Consider the following 9408-nt stretch of genomic DNA (forward strand, 5'->3'; position numbering starts at 1 on the left):
TAGTTCCAAAAGTGATTCAGTTTACAACCTAAAAGACAAACAATCCATTATGAAAACCTCCAAAAAAAAGTAACCCACCCCCATATATATAATGTCTTGACTCAATCTCTGAAGACCAAAAAATGATTTTGGCAGACCAGGAAGGAAAATGGTTTCAAGTAGTAAAGCTAGAATAGAGATTGCCACATTTTCCATACTCTAAAATTCAAGAATAAGACAGTGCAAAACTTTTTGTTCTGATTTTAAGTATTATGAGAATCTTTCATGTCTGCTGAGTAGATCGTGTTCTTGTCCCCTGCACCAGTCATTTCAAAACTCTTTCCTCAGGCATCTAAATACAAAATCCAGTTATTCCATCATGGGAAGCGGACTTGGCCCAGTGGATAGGGCGTCTGTCTACCACATGGGAGGTCCGCAGTTCAAACCCCGGGGCCTCCTTGACCCGTGTGGAGCTGGCCCATGCACAGTGCTGATGTGTACAAGGAGTGCCATGTCACGCAGGGGTGTCCCCGCATAGGGGAGTCCCACGTGCAAGGAGTGCGTCCCATAAGGAGAGCTGCCCAGTGCTAAAGAAAGTGCAGCCTGCCCAGGAATGGTGCAACACACACGGAGAGCTGACACACAAGATGATGCAACAAAAAGAAACACAGATTCCTGTGCCACTGACAACAACAGAAGTAGACAAAGAAGAACACGCAGCAAAATGGACACAGAGAGCAGACAACAGGGGTTTAGAGAGGGAAGAGGAGAGAAATAAAAATAAATCTTAAAAGAAAAAAATTACTCCATCATTGCAAATTGACAAAGCACAGGACTGGTTTAAGAGACAGGCTTTAAGCCCAGGTCTGCCCACCAGCAGGCAAATTGTTTCACCAATCTGAGTGGCATTGGGCAAACCACTGTACCTCTCCATTTCCTCATCTGCAAAATGATCTTTTCTATCTTCATGATGACAGATTCCTGGGGAAATAAGATGAACTGCATAAATGATGGGGTAGCTTGTGGCAATGATAACCCATTTTCTGTCCATCCCACCCACCCATCATTTCACATCTCAAAGTTTTAGCCCAATTTGCAGCCTCTGGTATGTAGGTCTGTTATGGGGAAGCTGGACGGTGAGGATATTTCTTTACAAATCCTCAAGGCAGAAATGACAATTCTCTTATTCCAAATCTGCAATCAACCGCATTTTACTTTTGGCCTCTTAAGAGTGGACCCACATCATCAACCCAGAAGAAAAATGAATCAAGCACCTCTGTTTCTTTTCTGCTTAGAATTTTAAAAAGGATCCCAAAGACTGTGTTGTGTAGAGAGTGTGACTGGTTTTTTCCATAAACAAAGGTTGAGGTGGTGTTGAGGAGGGATTGAATGTACCTGGAGTCCTGCATAGGCACATTGATGAAGTTGAGCCTTGCAATATGGACAAAGATGTACTCTGAACTCTCTAATTCTTACCTCAAAGGTCTAGCAAGTTCCCCAGGCCCCAGGATCTACCCAATCCCATGACTCACAAGACTAGGGATGGAAGAGCTGGCTCAGCAATACAACTGAACAAGGAAACTGTCACAGTAATCTCTGGAGTGCATTGCAGGACATCTGGACTGGACACTTCAAAGATTCAGTGAGATAAAAAACAGGGATTGTGAGAAAAGAAAGAGTTTTATTACATGGCAGCCAAGTAAGGAGACAGTAGAAAAATCTCAGTTCTGCCTTCCCAAGTTGGAAATACTCTGGGTTTTTGTGGGATTAAACAAAGGAAGGTGGGGATACTGATGTGAATGGTTGTGCATAAATTCAAATTAAGGATTCAAGTTAATTTGTACTGATTGGTTGTGCTTTTTACCTAATGTCAATAGAAAATAAGCATGGACCTGAGAAGTCCTTGAGCTAACTGACTTTATTTTATTTTTTTATTTCTTTCCCCTTCCTCCCCCCAACCTGGTTGTCTGTTCTCTGTGTCTGTTTGCTGTGTCTTCTTCTTTGTCCACTTCTGTTGTTGTCAGTGGCATGGGAATCTGTGTTTCTTTTTGTTGTGTCATCTTGTTGTGTCAGCTCTCCGTGTGTGTCGCACCATTCCTGGGCAGGCTGCACTTTCTTTTGAGCTGGGCAGCTCTCCTTATGGGGCGCACTCCTTGTGTGTGGGGCTCCCCTATGCAGGGGCACCCCTGCGTGGCACGGCACTCCTTGCACGCATCAGCACTGCGCATGGGCCAGCTCCACACGGGTCAAGGAGGCCCGGAGTTTGAACCATGGACCTCCCATGTGGTAGACGGACACCCTAACCACTGGGCCAAGTCTGCCGCCGAGCTAACTGGCTTAAAAGGAGGGGTCTGGGAACATGATTATAAATCATTCAGCTAATACAAAATAACAACTACAAGTGAAGGAAATAACAAGTAAAGGAATAAGGTAGGGAAGCAGATGTGGCTCAAGCAACTGGGCTCCAGCCTACCATATAGGAGGTCCAGGGTTCAATACCCAGGGTCTCCTGGTGGAGGCAAGCTGGCCCATGCAGCAAGCTGGCCCACGCAGAGTGCTGGCCCACACAGAATGCCACCCCCACAGGAGTGCCACCCCATGCAGGATTGCTGGCTAATGTGAGAGTTGACACAGTAAGATGATACAACAACAACAAAAAGATACACAGAGGAGAGACAATAAGACTTAGCAGACCAGGGAGCTGAGGTGGTGTATGAGAATGATCGCCTCTCTCCCACTCCGGAAGGTCCCAGGATCGGTTCCCAGAGCCACCTAATGAGGACACAAGTAGACAAAGAAGAACACACAGTGAATGGACACAGAGAGCAGACAATGGAGGGTGGGGGGAGAAATAAACAAATAAATCTTTTTTTTTAAAAAAAAGAATAAGCTAAAATAAAACTACAATAAAACTGCTCTAGTGAGCAGTTACAATATTGTGATTATTGTATATGAAAGGAAAAAAATGCCTTTGTTTGTAGAAAAAACATTATTTAAAATTATTTTGAGTGAAGTGCCATGATGCCTGCTTATTGCTTACAGGTGATTTACAAAAAGAACGTGTGTGTGTGTCTGTGTGTGCACATGTGTAGGTAAAGCAAGATGCTAAAATGCTCACAGTTTGTGAATTTAGGAGGACAGGATGTGAGTGTTTTTTTTTTCCCCTGGGGTTTGAAATTTTAAAAAATTAAGATAGGAGTACCACCCAGCCAAGCTTAGATCAGCGAGCCTGTGGGATACCACAGACCCTTGTCACATCCAGCCTCATGACTTAAAATTACTAAGAAAAGATACAGGATAGAAATATTATAACCCCCATTTTACAAATGAGTAAACTGAAGTACACACAAGTTAGCTAAGTTGCCAGAGGTCCCTGCAGGGGTCACTTTGATTTTCTACTCACATCCTCTTGAGTCCCTTTTACCTGTTCTGTGTGCACATTTCCCAGCCTCTGTATCCTTTACTCCCAAGAGCTCTCCCTATAACCTTGTTCAGAGGACTAACCTTGGGCTACTGAAGCCAAGTTTCCCAGACTCCAACTGCAAAAGTGCATGGGAGTGTAAATCCCTCTGGAATGGCCCACAACAATGGTGACCTCATCAACTCCAGGAGACCAAGAATTCTTTCTCTGTTTCAGTTCAGTCCCAGAAAATAAATCCTCCCTTCATTGTCTTTGGACTCACAGAACTCAACTGCTTTCCCCCCAAATCTAAACACTTTCCTCCTAAACATCCTGATATCCTATATGCTGGCTTGTCATTTCATCCCACAATCTCTTGGTTGCCATGGATGAGCAGCACTCATGGATAAAATCTCATAATAACAAGCTTATACTGTGTTTAGCAGACTTTCAGCCATCACATATCTAGACCTAAGGCAGGTAAAAAGAGGCCTTATAGTAGTACCTGGTTATTTACTATTTAGCTCTTTGTATCTCGTATAATAAACTTGGAGTGCACTTTGTGGGAGAATTTGCAATATTTACTAATTTTTTAATAATTTTGCTTTGGAAAGGACCTTGGAGGTCATTCAAGTCTGCTTGAATTCTTCTGGTAAAAGGAAGTTCATGCTTTGGCAAGATAGCTGGTTCTTTATTGTGACCATTTAGTTGTTACAAAGTTCTTTGCCAGAAGGAAAATACGTTATCATCAGTGTCCGGACTTAGTGGAATCCATTCTCACTGTTTTCAGGGATTTCTTGTCCTTCGTTCCCAAATCTTGGCTGAATTCCAGAACTAAGATTGGTAGAATAGCCAAGTGGTCCATGGGTAAATTACTTTTATTTTCAGGGGATAATAATCAAAATACAGAACAACAAGTATAGTCCAGTAGGCACCCAATAAGCAGAATGGGTGCAGGCAGGGGATAGCACTGAAGCAGAATACTGGAGGATCCCCTTCTCAGCTATGCCAGATGTGAGTCCTTTAGTAACTGCATTGTGGTGAGGACTAGGGAGTCTGAGGTAGCCGAGAGGCATGTGGGTGGGGGTTCGTGGGAGCAGTTGTTTACCATGGGGTACAGAAACACTTCCAGGTGTGATAATCAACACAGCCATAACACCATGAACTGTCCTCAGCCTTGGCTCTTTTCTAATGGGGGAAATAATAGGAAAAAATTATCTTGAAACCAGATGGAAGAGAGAAAAAATTAAAATGTGGCACGGCAGTTGGGAGAATAAAATGGATAAATACTAATAGACCATAAAAGACAGTCCTACACAGAAACACAGATAATCTGTCTCTTTCTTTTTCTTTTACAAAATTAGGAAAACAAGTGAAATCCCACTCACAAGGAAAAAAAAAACAAACCTGTGGTCAACCTCTATTTGTACTTGGCTATAAAATTTGTCTCTCTAAAGTTAAGTTTCAAGGACTTTCAGTGAAAACCCAGTTTTGTTGATTTCTGCTGCTGAGGTTCCTAGCCAGGCAGCCTGGAGTTGACCTCAGGAAAATGTGAAACATTCCTCTGTAAACTGGGAGGAAACTGGTCAAAGCAGGGAGGAGTGTGCTAAAGAAAAATAATAATATTATTCAGGAAAAGCTACACTGGGCTAGATAAGTATGGAGAAACCCAGTGGCCCTGGAGAACAGAGCTTTCTCTCAGACCACCCAGAAAATTTTTCAAAATCCTTGGGCCTTAATATCATCTTTGGTCAACAGAATCTTCCTTATCACCTCAGCCCTCAGTCAGCAGCTGCCATGAACAAGGCAGGACTGTGGCAACAGAAGAAAAAAGATTTTGACCTGGAGAGACAAATTGACTCAAGTTTCCCAGCTAAAATTAACTAAGGGGTTTTACTTTGTTTTGTTTTTTTTAAGATTTTTTTTTTTAATTTCTCTCCCCTTCCCCCCCCACCCCACCCCCAGTTGTCTGCTCTCTGTGTCCATTCGCTGTGTGTTCTTCTGTGACCACTTCTATCCTTATCAGCAGCACCAGGAATCTGTGTTTCTTTTTGTTGCGTCATCTTGTTGTGTCAGCTCTCTGTGTGTGAGGCGCCATTCTTGGGCAGGCTGCACTTTCTTTCATGCTGGGCAGCTACGGGGTGCACTCTTTGCGTGTGGGGCTCCCCTACACGGGGGACACCCCTGCGTAGCATGGCACTCCTTGTGCACATCAGCACTGCACATGGCCAGCTCTACATGGGCCAAGGAGGCCCGGGGTTTGAACTGAGGGCCTCCAATGTGGTAGGTGACACCCTATCCATTGAGCCAAATCCGCTTCCCAGGGGTTTTACTTTAATACTCACTGTAGCAGTTTGATATGGTTATAAATTCCAAAAATAGATATTGGATTATGTTTGTAATCTGGTCTGTACCTGGGCATGATTAGGTTGTGATTAGGGCTTTGATTGGGCCACGTCATTAGGGCATGGCAGATAAAAAACATGGCAAAAGACAAAGTTGAGAGTGTTTGATATTGGAGTTTTGATGTTGGAGTTTGATGCTGAAACCTTAAGCTGGAGCCCCGGGAAGTAAGCACATAGAGGAAAGAGAAGTAAGCCCCAGGAAGAGAAGAACCCTGAACCCAGAGAGAAGCAAGACCCTGGAAGAGAGAAACCTAGGAAGCCTGAATCTTCGCAGGCACTGGCAGCCATCTTGCTCCAACACATGAAAATAGACTTTAGGGAGGGAAGTAACTTATGCTTATGGCCTGGTATCTGTAAGCTCCTACCCCAAATAAATACCCTTTATAGGAACCAACCAGTTTCTGGTATTTTGCATCAGCACCCCTTTGGCTGACTAATTCACTCACTAATGGGCGATTTAAATCCACACACAGTGAGAAATTAAGCTAACTAAATACAGAGAATGATCTATCTATGCTCAAGATGAAAAAATTGCTGCAAATTTCAGGTGAGGATTTCCAGCCACCAGGTCAACACAGAATATAAACCCACACAAGGAGAGAGCTCAAAAACTGCACATGAGTGAGAAAGGTAACTTTTTCTTTTAAGACACGTCATCACACCATCTGTTCCCATGGATCTAAGATTTATTTCTAATGGAACCTGTCACCAGAAGGAATCTTTCTGGTTTAATTTTGATGCCAGTATGATAAGAAAAATGAAACGATTGTTAGAAATGGTTTTGATTTTCCTTGAAGACCCTGGAGACAGGAATAATACCAAATGCAGACATCAAAATCCATAGTTAGGGGGCCTGTATTAATAAAGATTAACCTAAACAACCAAATTCAACTGTGCCAGTAAATACTTGAATTAAACAACACGGACAGAGACCAAAAGTAGGAAAAACAGCTGTGATCCTAAGACAAAAAGCGAGAGCATTGACCTTCTGGCCTTCTTTTCTTCCTTTCAGGAAATTTAAGTGAGGTCTACACATGCAGAAGTAAATTACTTGACAAAGAGGAACAGGGCTTTCAAACTTGACTCCAACTTCCAGAATACAGAGGCTCTGCCAAAACTTACTCAGAAAGATGGAAGTTGATGATTGACTTTTGGGAAAATTCTTTACAGCCCCTAGTGATAATATGATACTGAGCAGTTCTACACCAGATCCTCCCACAATATTTATCCTTTTATTCTGGGTGGGTCCTTAGGGAAGAACATAACTGCTCTGATTTTGGCACTAGGTCCACGTTGTAAAAGGAAAATATTCAACTAAAACATAGTCATTTCTCCCAATATTCAGATATAACCAAATACAGCCTGAGCATATTTTTGTTTAGATAAGAAGGAAGAGTAGGGTCAATTACACAGCTAGCTTGTACATTAGAGTGAATGTTCCCATGAGGATTAATATATGCTTGGAAATTTAAGTTGAGATACCTAATTTGCTGTGGAATTTTACTAATACTTATAGGTAGCATTTTCAGAAATATTCATTCTATAGATAGCATGTTAAGGAAAATCCTAAACAATCAAAATCTGGTCCAGAAACCCAAAAATTAATTTTGGAATGGAAAGAACTTAAAAAATAAATTTAGGTCCCAAAAGAACTAGTTCAGGGCTCAGCAATGTTTGTTTTATTTCAAGAAACAATAGTAAGGCCATCTTAGCTATTGATTTCTAATTGATCTTCAAGCCCCATCTGCCCTGGAAAGTGTTTTTGTCTGAACATCTGAGACAATAGTGATTTCTCCCTGGCCTAAATTGCTATGCTACCTATATTGATAGCATAGCATGCATTGTGTGAGGTCATCTTTTTGTGTGATTTGCTTGTTATTTTGGCTTAGGTGTAAGTTCATAGACGACAAATAGATGCTTTATTTACCTTTGTCTCCTCCACAGTGCCCAGCAGCATCCCTGCTGCATAGCAGATGCGTATTGGATAGTTATTGATGAATGTTTCTGGGGCTCACTGGCTTGGACCAAGGGAAAGAGAAGTGAAGCAATAGAAGACAAGGATGGGGAAGAGGAAAAGGAAGGGGGGACGTTGTCGGAGAGCGTATGTGGTGGGTCCTGAAGGAGTGCGGGAATGCCGCCCATGGGTTCATGTATTGGCATCCGGGCCACAGGAGGCCCATCCAGCTCAGGGCAATTCCCACATTCCAGGAAGGCCTGACCACAAACCAACCCAAGAATCCTCTGGTTGGTAAGAAATTCAAGGAGTTAAATTAGTTGAAACCTGCTCTCAGAGCTTTTCAAATGTTTGTGGAACAAGACATTGCTGCTTTCTCAGATGTTTGCCAATCAAGTAGATTTTTCCATATCCAGGCTTTTGGTTGGGCCAAGAATTAGCATTTTTTTCTGAGGGAAGCAAGACACCCTTTTGCTGAAGGTGCTCCCTTAAGCTTGCGTGCGGAAGTTGCCTGATCAGGCTGCTGTGGTTCATCCTCTCCTTACTTGGTCCGAAATTCTCCCCTGCCTGGAATATCCCGAGTGAGTAGTTCCATAAAAATGAAATGCAACAGCTTGGGGAAACTAGAATATTTGCCACATATTTAGACATACGACAATTCCTTTAAGAAAGGTCCTTGTGGCTGAGCATGAGGAGAATGTAATGAATTTTGATGAATTACATGGGAAAAACTTTAACTCCCAAGTTATAGAGTACCACAGAATTGATTTGGGCTCAATCTTGACCCTATAAAGTCCTCAGTGATGATGGCTTGCAGGCATTTTCTTGCTCTCTGCTTCCGTAGATCCCTGGAGTCTCTGAGTTGCAAGGAGGAAAGAACGCACTGCTTGTTTCTCTATGGCTGCTCGGCATGAGGGTTGGCAGAGCTGCCTGCTGGTTGAGCTCAAGCCTAAATTTCACAAAAAAACATTCAGACAAAACATTGTTATTTCATTTGATTTAGCAGCCCACTGGGGATATGACCTTGTCCTCCAAATCTTCATGGCCAAAATCATGGGCGCTAGTCTGTTTCCAAGCAGCAGGAGGGAGAATAAGGTGGAAGGGAGATGTGGTAGAAAAGATGACCTCAGAATGTGGTCCAAAGCCAGACCCAGCTGTAACCACATGCTCAGAAAAGTGATGGCAATTTTACATCATATTCAGTGTCTTGTAAAACTTACTTTTTATTAGAATTTAATAAAAGATTCAATTCATTTTTAAAAAGGCAACATTAATAAATAGCATAGATTTGGAGGACATTCAAAACTAACGGTCATGCTTTAAAGCACAAAATTCTCTAGCACTTTCAGGTGTGCATGGATCACCAATAGATCTCGCTAAAATGCAGATTCTGATTCATAAGGTCTGGTGTGGGGCCTAAGATTCTGCATTACTGACAAGCTCCTTGGAGAGGCCCGAGCTACTGGTCTTGGAATCACACTTTTGAGCAAGACTATAGACTACAGTGCTTAAGAAAGACTGTGAACTTGAATGTGTCCTGCTCCCAAAAGCATTAAATTGATTAATGAAAAAAAAAAAAAAAATTCTATGGCAAATAGTTTTAAATCAATTTCTTCTGAAATATTTGCAAAACTCATTCCTATATTGGCCACAGATAAAACCTCAATAAA

This window comes from Dasypus novemcinctus, chromosome 11 (assembly GCF_030445035.2).
Source record: "Dasypus novemcinctus isolate mDasNov1 chromosome 11, mDasNov1.1.hap2, whole genome shotgun sequence".
In the NCBI taxonomy this organism is placed as follows: domain Eukaryota; kingdom Metazoa; phylum Chordata; class Mammalia; order Cingulata; family Dasypodidae; genus Dasypus; species Dasypus novemcinctus.